This window comes from Olea europaea, chromosome 23, assembly GCF_002742605.1.
Source record: "Olea europaea var. sylvestris chromosome 23, O_europaea_v1, whole genome shotgun sequence".
Classification (NCBI taxonomy): Eukaryota; Viridiplantae; Streptophyta; class Magnoliopsida; order Lamiales; family Oleaceae; genus Olea; species Olea europaea.
Genome location: NC_036259.1, coordinates 9,248,668 through 9,265,550, shown reverse-complemented (window position 1 = coordinate 9,265,550; position 16,883 = coordinate 9,248,668).

Genomic DNA, 16,883 nt, shown 5'->3' with positions numbered 1-16,883 from the left:
TTGGATTTCAATACAAAGCAGTAAAGTAAGTAATTTTATTTTTATTTTTAAAGCAATTGGATAATTCCATTTAGGTTTCAATAAAGTGGCATGTCCATTCCTCGGTGCAAATTTACAATGCTAGAGGTTTCTAAACTTTTTGGCCCCATCCCAATTGGGACATTGAAGTTTCACCATAGTTGTAATAGATAGCTGTTGAACTTGAACAACTAATATGATACTAATTAATATAACAATATGTTTGATTGACTTTATTTTCCATAAAAAAATATCATTTTTCCACACAAATTCCCACGTTTGGAGTGTGACAATTTTTTCCAACTTTTGATCATGTAATGGTGCGTTTGATTACAAACATGAAATTTGCATAGAAATAAAATAAATTCTAAATAATTCAATTGCCTAGAACTTATTTGTATGAAAAATTATTAATTAAATGTGTTAGATTGATTTAGTTTTCAATCAAAAAAATATTATATTTGTCCATTTTTTATGAGTTGATAGATGAAAGAGAGAAATAGAGTATGGATTCCCTGAAAATTAAAATCATAATCCCTCCAAAGAAAATTATTTTCCTTGACTTTGAAAAAAATAAGATAATGCGACAGAAAGTAGGAAAATGTTTTCCATGAAAAAAATCAATCAAAAAACACAAAAATAGGAATTTATGTGAAAAATATTTTTTCCATGGAAAATGTTGAAAATCAAATGTATCCTAATCATATTTTCCTCAAAAACAAGTAAAACATTTTCTTTAGGGAATGTAATTTTTATTTTCTAAGTAATTTACTCTCTCTTTCTCCCTCTTATCTATCAACTTTCTCTCATCCACTCATTAACAAAAAATGACAAGTATAATATATTCTAAGTTAAAAACTAAATCAATAAAATTCATTTAATTAACAATTTACATACAAATAAGGTATAGATAATTGAATTGCCTAGAATTTATTTTTTCCATACAAATTCTATGCTCGCAGCTTAATGATAAAAAATTCAAACAAAAAATAATAAAAAAATTCTGAAATAATTTAAAATTTTGCAAAAATTCAATGGTTATTTTGTGAAATTAAATTGTAATCTGATAATTATTGCGAAACCCACACAATGTCAAAAGGATAATGATAAACGAAGTGAATCTACCAAATAGGTTGTAGTTGGCTTTAGTAAAAATCATTGTCGCTTTGCTATTTCTCAACGATGTGCATTATTGCCCCTCCCCGCATTGATATTAAATCTTCTATACCATTTGTGTAGACAATAATATGGTATCATGGGATTTCACGCCAAGTTTTCTTTTTTATTTTATTTTTTTAAATTTGCTACTCGTGTCTAGTCAATATCTCAAATCACTTTATGAGTCTCATTGACTCCATCATATGTTCTTTAAGATTTTGGTTTTGTAAAGAAACTACTCTGGATTTTTCTTGTTTTTATGGTTTTCACTTCAAATTGAGTTATTTTACTATTGGTTGAATTTGAAAAGTTATAATTTTGAGTTTGTGAAAGCCCAAGAATAGCTAACCAAGATAGAGGTGAATTGATTTTTAAAACTTTTTCGAAAATTAATTCAAGTTTTAAATCAGTATAATAACATATGAAACAATTAGACAAATATGCACAAATACACACAAACACAAAGTCAAATAAGAACAAGCAATAAGCACAATATAAAAGTGGTAAATAAGAAGAGAGAGGATGCAAACGATATAATTGTGGAGGTTCAATCCGAAACAATGATCTACATCTTCCCTTACCAAGCTCTTCGACACGAACAAAATCTTTTCACTATATTGATTGACTTATGTTGCAATCCAACCATTTACAACGCTTTGGGTGACTTAAAAGTAAGGAGTGCCGATCCTTATACAACATTAAATTTTACAGGACCTCAACACGACCCAAAATTAAAAACAAGAATAAATTTTACAAATGAAATCTTCTCTTTTAATAAATGAAATAGCCAAGATTAAGTATCAAGAGAGTAGTATGCTAGCACTTTAATAGATAGCAACGAATATAGTTCAAGTGTTAGATCAAAAACACTTTTATGAGAAAAATGATTTTCAATAATTTGATTCACTTAAAAAGTTTTTCAAGAAATTAATGATTTGATCTTTTGCATAATGAAGAATAAAGTTGTTGGGATCAATAATGCCTCATTTCCATGCTCTTAAAAAGTTGTAAGTGAATGAAAAGTCAATTGGTATTTATAGCAGTGAAATTGCCAGAAATTATGTTGATTCGGACGAGTGATCCAAACATTCGAATTAGAACCGGACAGTGTAGAAATAGTCGTTATGTATCAGATTCAAAACGGCCAAAATTTTGACCATTGGGAAATCCGGACGTCGGGTTCGTCAACCCAACATCCAGATGACAAATTGTCCCCAAACGCTATCCTTCATGATAATTTTGAACAATGTAGACTTTTGAAAGATTTTCTTATTTAATTTATCAGAGTAAGTGATTTTGCAACAATTGGATCGAAGAGTTGAAATACTTGCCTTTTGAAGACTAATTTTTATGTAATCATTTTTGTAACTTGAAATTTTCTCATGCATAAAAATTTCTTTTGAGTTATTGTCGATTCAATGCTAGGAATTAAAGTGTTTTACCTTTACAAACGAATTTAAAGCATCTATGTCTAATGTCTCGATATTTGATATTTGACTTTTTCTTCAAACCAATTTGACGTGAGTGCTCAATTTTTGTCTTTTCGTCCATCAATTGCCAATTTTGTTTGCATATCTATCGACAATTTGCAAGTCTCTTAATCTCGATCTTTGTGTCTTCATTTTTATCGAATTTGCAATAATCGCTATAAATACTTGAATTCAATTTGCTAAAAAAAAACGCAATTGATTTGTAATAATCAAAACGAGAAGTCAACCATAGGTCAATAATTTCCTCCTTTTTGATTATGAAAAAAAACATAATTTTTAATATAACAAGTTGATAAGGAATTGAACAAATCGACAAGGAATATGAAATTTAAAATTTAGCATTTGATGCATATATTCCCCCATCATTCTCAATTTTATTCCCCCCATCAACATGTATGTAATAATTCATATATTTCCCCTTTCAACATTCCCCCGATCAGCATAATCATCTATCATCTATTTATCTTCCCCTTTTGTCATAAGTAAAAATATATGCGGGAATAGAGATTGAAGAAAGTCAACCATAGCAATGAAATTAAGATATTGATCAACAAACAATAGCATAATATTATTGAAATTAAAGACATTTAAAGTACGACAAAAATTAAGACAAGTTTCATAGCAAAAGAAAACTAAAGTGTCGGAGGTGGTAGTGGTAGGAAACGAGCTGGTAGAAATTGGCGAAGAAGGCATTCTGCTGTGCCTGCATCTCCGTCTATCGGGCCTGGATATCTGATGTGCCTGAATTTGATGAAGTAGACTGTCGAGGTTGTCTACCGAATATGTGAGAGAATCGATGCACCCATTGAGGATATTATATTGATCCTTAGTGAACGTGAAGCCATTACCCGAGGGATGAGGAGTGCTGGAGCTCGATATGTTGTGAGGGAGACTCGGAACAAGTGGTATATCATCTCCTTCCTCTTCTTCATCACCCTCAAAGGGTAGAGTCAAGGGACTAGAGATAGAGTCAAATCCTTTTGTGTGCGCCATCCATTGCCCACTGTCCTTTAACTATCTTCAACCATTTAAGAGTTGGATGTTGATAGTGTCGGTGGGGTGAAGTTTAACACAAGTTTTTTTTTTTGAAAAGTGAGACATCAAAATGTTTAAAAATTTTAGTGAAAAGCATCTCGTACGGTAAAGTTTTAACGCGACGTGATAAATGAACAAGTTTCATAAGTCCTAATGCAATAGTTGGAAAATCATGTTTTCGTCCAACGAGAAATGAATCAAGAATGAAAAAATCAAAGTTACTCACTTCATCCAGGTGACATTTTCTTGGAAAAATGACATGTGCGATAATATTCTATAAATTTTGCATGGAAGACTCAATTGATTAGTGCTTGCGCGATCATGATACGTATATTTTTAATTAAACAAGTAATCTCGTCGAAACGAGGTGCAACATGTATTTTTTTGGTAAAATTATTTCATTAGGCATGAATATCCGAGTTCCTCCGTAGTGACTACCGATATCCATCCTATATTTTCAAAATACTCTTCCAAGTGAAATGTAAGTGCTTCAATCGAAAAATCAACAAAATCAACATTTTTACCTATCAAAATAGGTGATTTTTCAAATAGGTTTGCTGCCATCTCGGGCTCCAAATCCTTTTCTTCATTGGAGAAAGGTGGAGGAGACCACCTTATAGTATGCTTCATCCTATTTCCCAATCTTTTGGTGCCCGTCATTGTTGAAAAGATAAGGAAGAGTGGAAGAAGAAACTAGGGCACGAACATAGGCAATAGAGAGGAATATTAAGCTGAAATTGTGAAATTTTTAGAGTTTAGAAGATTTAATCTTATGGGTTTTTGATCTTGATGGAGAATTGACGTTTTTAATGCGATTTCTAAGTGATTTTAATAGGAATTGGGGAGAGAAAGGTCTGAAAAATGGAAGAAAATGGAGAAGAATAAGGTCTGGTGTGCCAATTTAAAAACTGATTTTGCGACCATTCGAACATGCAGATTGACAGAACATGAAAATCGCCAAACTTTCTGTGAAACCGGACACTGCTGTTCGGATGTCCAGACTTGTCATGACTCGTCCGATGTCCCTTTTTTATGTGGTGCAAGGCATAAATTTATTTTAATTATGCACATTGGATTCATCAATAATGTCTAAACCTCTTCTAATGTGTGAGAATCGAACAAGGGCTAGAGGTTTGATGAAGATATCGGCCAATTGATTTTTCGTGTCAATAAATTCTAACATGATATCTCCCTTTTGTGCATGATCTCTAAGAAAGTGATGTCTAATTTCAATATGTTTCGTTTGAGAGTGCAAGACGAGATTCTTGAACACGTTAATGGCACTAGTGTTATCACACATTATAGGAATATGATCATAAGATAGGTGATAATTACTAAGGGTTTGTTTCATTCATAGCATTCGTGCATAGCAATTCACAGTCGAGATATATTCTGCTTCAATGGTAGATAATGCCACGAAACTTTGTTTCTTACTAAACCATGATACTAGTGCAAAACCTAGAAAATGACATGCGGCGCTAGTGCTTTTTCAATCAATTTGGCAACTAGCCCAATCGACATCCGAATAGCTAAGTAGGTCAATGTTAGTTCCTTTTAGATACCAAAGTCCTAAGGTTCGAGTTTCACTAAGATATCTAAAGATTCTTTTTATGACTTTAAGATGAGATTCTTTAAGATTTGATTGAAATCTAGTACATAAGCATATACTAAATATAATATCGGGTCTACTTGTAGTTAAATAAAGTAGGGATCTGATCATACCTTAATATTTAGTTATATCAATAGAAGCACCTTGATCATCTTTGTCAAGCTTTACGGATGTGCTTGTCGAAGTGTTCATTGGCTGTAGGTCATTCATTTCGAATCTCTTGAACATGTCTAATATGTACTTATTTTGATTTATGAATATTCCTTCATTTGTTTGTTTAATTTGAAGGCCAAGAAAGAACTTAAGTTCTACCATCATACTCATTTCAAATTCCATACTCATGCACTTTGAAAATTCTTTACAAAGACGGACATTAGTTGTACCAAAAAAATAATGTCATCAACATAAATTTGAACGATAAGCATGTCTTCCTCATAAGTTTTAACGAAAAGTATAGTGTCCTCTTTTCCAATTGAGTAGCCATTTGGGAGTAAAAATTTGCTCAAATGTTCATACCAAGCTCTAGGAGCTTGTTTTAAACCGTAAATAACTTTTCTAAGTTTAGAAACATGAGTCGGATATTTGTGATGTTTAAAACTGGGGGTTACTCGAAAAAAACTTCCTGGATAAATCCATTTAGAAATGTACTTTTAACATCCATTTAACAGAGAGTGGAATTTTTATGACAAACATATATTAGAAGCATCAGAATGGATTCTAATCTAGCAACTGGTACAAAAGGTTTCCTCATATTCGATGTCTTCTTCTTGATTGTAACATTGGGCCACTAATCTAGCCTTGTTATGTACAATAATCCCATTTTCATCCGTTTTATTTCTAAAAACCCATTTTGTACCAATTACAATTTGATCATTTGGTCTAACAACTAAATCTCAAACATGATTTCTTTCAAATTGATTTAATTCTTTTTGTATTGTTGGTATCCAAAATTCATCAAACTCGACCTCTTTAAAACTTTTAGGTTCGATTCGTGAAATGAATGCACAACTACTGAGATGATTTTTTAAAAAAAAAGTTCTAGTGGTGATACCTTTGGATGGATTGCCTATTATTAGTTCATTTGGACGAGATGGAACTAACTTCCATTCTTTAGTAGTAGAGGATCACTTTGAACTTTGATAGATTTTTCTTCACTTTCTTGAAAGTTAGGCTCCTCCGTTTGTTCTTTGTTAGAAGCTTCCTTGTTTTGGTCTTGAATATTCATTTGTTTAAATGGAACTTTCAAACCTACATCATTATCAATACCTTTCTCACGATCAAGAGTATTAGTCTCATCAAATTTGACATGTATGAATTCTTCAACGACTAGAGTTCTTTTGTTAAACACTCTATAAGCTTTACTAGTTGATGAATATCCAAGAAAAACTCTGACATCAAATTTTGAATCAAACTTTCCCAAATTATCTTTTGTGTTTAAAATAAAACATTTGCAATCGAAAACATTAAGTTAACTAATATTGGGAATTCTATTTTTCTAAAGCTCATAAGAAGTTTTAGTTTTCTTTCGACTAACCAAAACTTTATTGGCAATATAGCAAGCTGTGTTAACAACTAAGGCCAAAAATATTTTCATAGGTTATTTTCATTAAGCATGGTTTTAGCCATCTCTTACAATGTACGATTCTTCATTTCTACTATACTATTTTGTTGAGGAGAAGTCGAGAAATTATGTTCATATCTATTATGATTACAAAAATTGTCAAAAGTAGCATTATCAAATTCTCCACCATGGTCACTTCTGATTGACGTAATAGTATAACCTTTTTCGTTTTGATTTTTCTTATAAAAATGCTTAAAAATTTTTGAGGCTTTTTCTTTTAGACTAAAAAATATAACCCAAGTAAATCTTGAAAAATCATCAATAATAACAAAGGCATAATTTTACCGTCTAAGCTAGTGGTTCTAGATTGTCCAAAAAGATCCATGTGGAAAAGTTGTAATAGTTTTGTAGTGGAAGAGTATAATTTCGGTTTGAAAGAACTTTTTGCTTGTTTTGCCAAATTGATAAGCATCACAAATCCTATCTTTTTTAAATTTTAAATTTGGCAATCCTTTGAGAGAAGATTCATGCTAATATGACATAATCTCCTATGCCACAACCAAGTATCCTCTTTCAATCTCAATAATTTGCTTGTTTTGCCAAATTGATAAGCATCACAAATCCTATCTTTTTTAAATTTTAAATTTGGCAATCCTTTGAGAGAAGATTCATGCTAATATGACATAATCTCCTATGCCACAACCAAGTATCCTCTTTCAATCTCAATAAACATTTTTCATTATTTTCAAATTAAATATTTATAATATAAAAATCTTTACTATGACTTCCTATAAATATCAAAATTTTTGATGTAGCATCCTTAATAAGGCACTTGGAAGAATTGAATATAATGTTGTAACATTTATTATATAATTGACTAGTACTTAGCAAATTATGTTTGACGTTACCGACTAATAAAACATTTTCAATAGAAGGAGATGAATGGTTACCAATGTTTCCATTGCCAATAATTTTTTCCCTTAGCATTATCTCCAAAAGTAACACTACCTCCATCATTCTTCTTGAAGTTCGACAATAGAAATCAATCTCTAGTCATGTGTTTTGAGCATCCACTATCCAAGAACTATTTACTTTTTATTTTCTTTAGTACCTACAAGAGCAATTTATTTTTTGATTTTTGGTACTCATACAAATTGAGTCCTTGGTAGTTAGTTTTAGTATATTGGATGCCCGAATCCACTTTGTTTTCTTTCAAAATGTAACCTCTTTTAGTTAAACAATTGAATACAATATGTTCACCCTTATTACAAAAGCTACATGTAATGATAGAAGTAGAAGAATTTGAAACTTTAACAAATATGTTTTTGAGAGATTTTTGTTTCAGGAAAGGTTTGTATCCAATCCCTCCTTTATCAAAGACACATTTTTTTATCACCGAGTATTAAATCAAAATTCTTCTTCGCTTGAGTAAATTTATGAATAATTTTAATTAAGTCATCGATTTTTTCTTTTAGGGAAGACTTTTCTTTGATCAATAAATCTTAATTATTATATTCTTTTTGATTTTCCAAAAAAATTTTAATTTCATTTTTCAACAAAGAATTTTTCTTTTTAATAACGGAATGACTTAAGGCAAGCTTTTCAAATTCTCAAGCACTTGATCATAGAAAGTAGATGATTCATCATATGAAAATTTTTCTATAGAATATATCTCATTTTTGATTGCCACGAAGCACATGTTGCCGATTTCATCTTGACTATCGTTTTCATTGAGGTCATCATCTTCACTTTCGTCCCATGTAGCTTGTAGTGCATTTTTCTTGATGTTTTTCCTTTTTTCAAGCACTCATTCCTTTTGTGATTGGGCAAATGTCACAATCATAGCAAATATTTTTCTTGCTTCTTTCTTTATCTTTATCTTCCTTCTTTTGAAATTTTCGACTGTTTCGGAGACCTCTTCATTTTTTGATGAGAAGGACCACATCATCGGGCTCTTCATCACTCATATTGTCACTTGTTATTTCTTTTTCAATTGCTAGTCTTAGAGTAATTTGGTGCTTAGGAGGCTCCTTCGATTCTTCTTTGCTTATTCTTGTCTTTTCCTTGACTTCAGCATTGTTGATCTCATAAGTCATTAATTTCCATAGAGTTCGTCCAAAGGATATATGTTAATATTAATATATTTGGAATTCTTTATCAACATTCTCAATGGGCTTTCCAATCTTCTGATAGCGACCTAAGCATTTTACTTACAAGCTCACCGTTAGTAAATTTAAGATCAAAGTCTTTGAGGCAATTAACAATATCGATAAACCGAGTAATCATGTCAACAATGTGATTATCTTGTTTCATGAAGAAATTTTCAAATTCCTTAACTAAGAGATTGATTTTTGTTTCCTTAATCTTACTAGTGCTATCATGAGTAACTTCTAATGCATGCCCAATGTCATATGGGGAATCACATGTATTAATGCGATTAAATTAATTTCTATCCAATGCATAAGAGTGTATTTTTTGCTCTAGTATTTAAGAATAATTTTCTCTTGTCATCTTTATCATATTCTACTCTAGATTTAGGAATAATTTGATCGGGTTGGCCGTCTATCTTAACGGTCTTCGTAGACTTATAAAGACCATATTCCATAACTTCCCAAATATTATAATCTATAGATTGGATATAAATTATCATCCTAACTTTCCAATAGTTATAATTGCGTGACATCAAAGAAGGGTAGTCAATTAGTAGAGTACCCCTCGAGAGTTTGAAGAGTGTGGTTAGTCATTGCTCAAGATTGTAAAATTTTAAAAAAATGAACGCCTCGCTCTGATGCCAATTGAAAGTCCAAGAATAGTTAACCAAGATGGGACGAATTTGTTGTCAAGACTTTTTTGAAAATTAATTCAAATCTTAATTCAATGTAATACAAATGAAAACAAATATGCAAAAATACACACAACACACAAAGTCAAATAAGAACAAGTAATGAGTACAATATAAAAGCGGTAAATAAAAAAAGAGAAATAATGCAAACGATATAATTTTGGAGGTTCGATTCAAAGCAATGATCTACATCCTTCGTGGTGCAATCCAACTCTTTACAACACTTTCGATGACTTACAAATAAGGAACACCGATCCTTATACAACATTAAGTTTTACGGGACCTCAACACGACCCACAATAAAAAATAAGAATAAATTTTAGAAATGAAATCTTATCTCTTAATAAATGATATAGTAAAAATTAAGTACCAAGAGAAAATTATGCTAACACTTTAATAGAGAGCAATGAATATAGCTCTTAGATTAGAAAATTTTTTATGAGAAAAATGGTTTTCAATAATATGATTCATTCAAAAAGTTTCTCTAGAAATAAATGATATGATCTTTTGAAGAATGAATAATGAAGTAGTTGGGATTAATAATACCTCACTTCAATGCTCTTGAAAAGTTGTAAGTAAATGAAAAGTGAAATGGTATTTATAGCAGTAAAATCGTCAGAAATTCTGTTGATTCGAACGAGTGATTCGGGCCTCTGGTTTGGACCGAATAGTGCAGAAGTAGTCATTATGTGCCAGATTCAGAATGGCCAATTTTTTTACCGTTGGGGAATCATAAAATTCGGATGGACAAATTGTCCCTAGACGCTGTACTTCATGATAATTTGGATCAATATAGGCTTTTGAAGGATTTTCTTATTTAATTTCTCAGAGTAAGTGATTTTGTAACTATTGGATTGACGAGTTGAAATAGTTGCCTTTTGAAAAATATTTTTTTATGCAATCATTTTTGTAATTTGAAATTTTCTCATGCATAAAATTTCTTTTTGAGCTATTGTCAATTCATTGCTAAGAATTAAAGCGTTTTACATTTACAAACGAATTTAAGCATCTACATCTAATGTCTCAATATTTGACGTTTGAATTTTTCTTCAAAGCAATTTGACGTGAGTGCTCGGTTTTTGTCTTTTCGTCCATCAATTGTCAATTTTGTTTCCATATTGATCGTCAATTTGCAAATCTCTTGATATCGATCTTCGTGTCTTCATTTTTATCGATTTTGCAATAATCGCTATAAATACTCGAATTCAATTTTTTAAAAATAAACGTAATTTGTTTGTGATAATGAAAATAAGAAGTCAACTATTGGTCAACATTTTGAAACCTATCATATTTCACTAGTTGCTATTGTAGTTTTGTGTAAACAAATACAATATTCCAATAATTGTTTGGAGTCCAGATTTCTTTAAAGAAAAATTCAAGAAGAAAGCCTAAAATATGAAGCAGGAGATATAAAAATTTTGGTATTTTATTTCAAATGAAATTCTCTCTTTTCTTCCCACTATATAGACTTTTTTATATTAGACATATTACTTCCATATACTTTAAACGACTTTTATGGGGTGTTTGATTGATATTTTTTCCATGGAGAATATTTTTCAAAAACTACCCATGTGATTATATTTTTTTCAAAAATGAAGAAAATATTTTTCTCGAGGGAGGGATAAATTTTTATTTTTCAAGTAACTCACTCACACTCTCTCATCTACCCACTTATAAAAGATGAACAACAGAACAAGTATACCCCTTGTTTGAGTCCCATTTTGGTGGAAAAAATAAATTTTTGAATAGTGTATTGATGAAAAATGTGTGATTAAAAAATAATGAAAAATTTTGGATTTGCGTGTAATATTATTTTATCGAAAAATGTGTGATTGAAATGATATCAAAATACTGTAAAAGAATGCATTTTCTCCAAAGAATGTGGCTCAAACAAGCTGATAATATTTTCATAATTGAAAATTAAATGAATCAAACACATTTTATTAATAATTTTCACGTAAATAAATTCTAGACAATTATTTTTTTACCATACAAATTCTCATGTTTGCAATCAAACATCCCCTTAGAATTTTAAGACACCCTCTTAATGCATTAAATTAAATTTAGACAAACAAATAGACATCTTGACTCTACCTGTATTTTCAAACATAATTAAAACTTAAAAAAGATTTGCATATAACTAAACAATGAATCTTTGACTCTTTGATTAAGATAAATGAATAATTTACACCAATCCATCCTCCATGAAGAAACTCGCCTCGACTTTGTTTAAGTATCACCTAGATCTTCTCGGCTTGAATGTTGGATGTATGCCCCCAAGTGTTGTGACAAGTCGATTTTGTAGGCATTTTTCTTAGAGACGATGTAAGGCTCGTTCTTCTTTCCCTTTTTTTTTTTTTGCCCCCTATGTTGAGCTTGGAATATGTGCTTGTTGGAAACTGCTCTTTATGTAGATAGATCATGACCATATCACCCTTTTTAAAGCTTTGAACTCTCCATCTTTTTTGTGTATGTTCTTTGTACTTTGCATCCAATTCTTGAATCTTTAACTTAATGTGGTCATGCAACTCCGTCATTACGACTGATAATGTTTGAAGATTTTTCACAACTTCCTCAGTCAGCAATGCTCAAGCATCAACAACATTTAGAATTCCCTAAGTACTTAAATATGAGTTATCCTGTTCTACTTTGACATGGTTCAATCTTCATCCTTTGTTGGTGGGCAAGCACCAATTTTCCACCTTTGTAAGTCACATCCAACCATACACTAAAATTTGCACGATTTTACACTAAATCTTGCACCAAATAAAAAATCTTCTCTAACCCATTATGATAAGTGTAGTTTCTATACTTATTTGAGATCCTAAAAGATGATATTTTGTTATTTTTTGAACGGATTAGTACATAATTTATTATTTATTGCTTTTATTAGGAAAAATTCATGTTTCAATGAAGAATTGGAAGAAAGAACAAAAATGGAGCAAAAATGAAAGAAATCCAAAGTATGGGGACCAAAGTGTGAATATCCAATGGCTGATTTCGATCACAAAAGATACTTTGAAAATTGATAGGAGTCAATTTAATGCAAATTGAAGTAAAAAAGGAATGGGATATAATCAGAATATTACCATAAATCGACTTTCAATCATATAAGATATCTTCCAGATGTTTTGTCAACTTGAGACCCATTTTTCGGATAGAGAACGTTTGAATTGGAAAAATTGTACTTCTAGAAGAATTATAGCTCTTTAAATTAGTTTTCTAACACACTTTGAATCACCTGAATTGAACACTGGAAGGGAAAGTTATGACCAAAATATTAAAGGTTGTGCAGAAACAAAATCATGCGCGTACGAATGTAACTTACCTTATTTGATTCAAACTCTTTTGGAAGGCAATTTGGACGTGAATTTTGACCTAGTTTTATCATATAAATACAAGGCGCGGGAAGCAATGCAAGGGGTCTCTCTCTCCCGAGTCTCCCCTCTTTATACACAATAGTTTCATCAAATTCATCAAGATCAAGGAACCACTTACTATATTTTGATAGATGAGATCAAGCCATAACAAGGAATTCAAGTTCAATTACATCAAAATTATGAAAAATTCAACTTTGGACTTGAAGATCAACATCTTTTGTATTCTTTCATTATCCGAGTGATATTTTTCTATTATTCTTCTTGTATTTATATATTAATATGCTAGACTAGTTTTTCATTGTATTAGATGAATGATGAAGCCTATTTTTTGTTTATTTTAATTCAAGACAATTAATTTAGTATTTCACGAATTTTTCTTAATTGGTTTTGCATTTCCATTGAACTATATAATTGCTTAATTACCGGTTAGATAGTAAGTTCCTTGTTGTAGTGTATGAATACTCACAATAAGTCTAGAACGTGGTAAAATCAACACATAGACAATAGGTATTAGAAATAATATCTATGGTATGTGTAATCATGTGTGATAAATCCTGTGAATCAATGCATGTTTTTCATATGAATTTGGACTAGGAATATGATCGGATCGTGTTAAATATATGTTTAATATATTTTAGGAAAGAATATTGAATAAAAATGGATTATCGATTGTCTTGAATGCTTGAATTTACTAAATTACGAATTAAGAGTTGAATTAAATGACAATAGCGAGATTCCGATTCCAATATAAACATTCATATATTAGTTAAGTATTTTATTTGCTTTATTAGTTTAACATTAGTATTGAATAAATACAAACCATTCTTTTGATTTTATTTTATTTCGAATTTAATAAAAGTTACTGAACTATATATTAGACTTTATTCATCTTGAGTATGATACTCTTAATTTACAAATCTTATTACTTGTACAACAATCCCATATGCTTGCAGATTTTTTTACGAACACATTACATCAAAAGTTGCACCAAATGAATAATATATAACAATTTTCTTCATTTTTTTTTATTCTTAACAATTTATTTATCTCAAAATTTATTTATTTATTTCATTACTACATAAAGTATTAAAAATAATTACGTTTAGTTAACAAAAATATTGAATCCATTAATAATTTTGAAAAATGGAGTATAATTAATAGAAATACATCAATTAAGAAAAAATTAAATCATGATACTAAAAAAGAGTGTAATAAATTTCAAATTGCAATATCATGATATTACAAAGTCAAAATAGTATTGACAATTAATTATTATTAATCAAATGATTAAAATTTATTACAAATACAAATACACATGATGATGATGATGATGATGATGATGATGATTTAGAACTAAAATTTATTGCATAACAGATGGATAAATATAATAAAGGTGCAAAGTGGAAGAAAATAATAAAAATGTATTTAACTATTTTTGTGCAAAATGATGTACATGAATAGTGTTGTACAAAAATGGTGCAATGAGTTGGAGGAGGTTTGCACCAAAAATTTGGCACCATTTGGTGAATTATGGTGCAAGGAGGATGTGATTGGAGAAGCTCTAAACTGAATACGTGTTTCTCCGTAGTGCACTGTCTTACTATGACACTACCACAGCCTTCTATAAGCATGTGAAAACCATCAATTTCCACTACATCGCTGTTATTGTTGAGCTTCAACCACAAACCCAATTCCAACAATTCAATAATATGAAACCGAAAATTGAAAACGTCAACTAAGACACAATATATTAATTTCAATAATGGAGTTCAATCAAGGGCAGATCTAGGTAGCGGCGAGCTAGAGCGGCCGCCCTAGCTTGATTCGTCAGGGAAATTTTTTTTGCTGATAATAGATAAAAAAATTTAGATTATATATTTAATAATTCATATCAACAACAAATATTTTTGGTAGTTCAACTGGTTAATCCTTCCACTATTGAATGAAGATCCTGTGTTTGAAACTCTTCAAGAGTAATATTTTTTAAATGTTTTGTATTTTAACAATTTTTACCAAAACAAATGCAAGGAAGGTGATTCAAACTTGCTATTTTCCTTAAAAATATTGACTACTTTACAATCATAGAACTTATTAATTTTTAGCACATAATATAACAAAATAATAAATGTTCCATTTTACTGATTGAATGCAAGTAGAAACATTTTAACTTGTGCTTTGTTCGTCTTCTTGATTTTCTTTTTTCTTTTTACTTTTTCTTTTTTTCCTCTAATCAATTGATTTGAGAGTTTGATCAATTAATTGTGGATGAATTTGTAGGAAAATTGGCTTTAGTGTCATAAAGAATCTTTAAACAAAGCTTATTTAATTAATAAAATGTTCCACTTTTCGTTCACAAAAAATCGATTGTAAAAAGGTGGAACCATACAAGCATATAAAATTGATATAAGCACTTAAATAATTTCAATTTTGTTAAAATAACAATGCTTGTTTAATTAACTTTAATTGTAAACTGAATAATGACATTTTGTTAATATATATTGCCTATTTAATTGAAAAATAAATCAGGACATTTTGCAGATTATGGAACGATTTTTTCATCCAAAATGAAAGTTTATATCTAATTCTAGTTCTAGTGGTGTATCTAGTTCTAATTCGTACGATTTTTTGAATATTATCTAATTAAATATTAATAAACAATCTCGCTATCACGAATGTTGACCGTCTATGGTAAGCTTTTAACGCTCACGGTCCGTCCTAACTGAACTCGACCCCTGGATTCGCCCGAGTTCAATTACAGCAATTAATTGAAAATAGAAGAAAATAAAAAGAAGAAAAGGACGAGAGAGAAGGGAACTTGCACAATTATCAATCATGCCCTATTATTTCCTCCCTATCATGGTTATAATAGAAAACAAAACCGTGCAAGGAAGAAATTGAGGAAAACGTGTGTTTGACTTTCACGCTATGATTTGATTAAAACGACGTTGTCTCGCCATTTGAATTTCCTATTAATCCGTTGGCCACATTTTTCTTCTTCTATTTGCTTTGCTATGATATTCCTCTTACCTTTCTTTTCCCATTCCAGCTAACCTCTTTGCTTCTCCTCATAACATCTCTCCCCCCTAAAATAACCTTGTCCTCGAAGTTCAAATGAAGGAAATACTGTCCGTATAAGTTCAGGAGTTTGCCAGGTTGCATCCTTCAATGGTATCTCTATGTTCAACACCTTAGCATTGCCTGTTTGTAACTTATAATTAATAGGATGACTGTCACCTGGAGCTTCTTTAGTTCCTTCAGCTTCCCTTCTTATTTGAATTTTGCTAGGTCTACGAGGAGAAAAAGGAGTATCGTGACGTAAAATCCAAGGATCTTCGTTGCTAACTAGGGAGTGTGAGTTATTTGGCATAATTGCTACGCCATAAGATGTACCCTCCATCCCAGCAACCTGTTGTAATCTATTTTCCCATATGCCTTTCATTTTAGGATCAGCAATTTGCTTGCCCAGCTCATTATCAGTTAGAACTTCAAAAGGGCACATCTTTAGATTTTCCAATCTCTTATCTATTTGTCTCAGCTTGTCAAAGACCAAGGAAGTTGAATCTTCTTTAGAAATGGTGCCAGCAACTTTACCAGAGTAATCTTTTGAGGGTTCATAGGAAAATGCCATCAGAAATCTATAAAAGCATGACTCCAACAGAAAATAGATCATTATTAACTCAATAATTCTACTTCAACAAAGTTGGGTTACAAAAGTGAATTTACAAAGTGTGTTGGCATAATTCAGGCCACTGATTTCAAATGATTTAAAATTTTCATTTTTGAAATGATT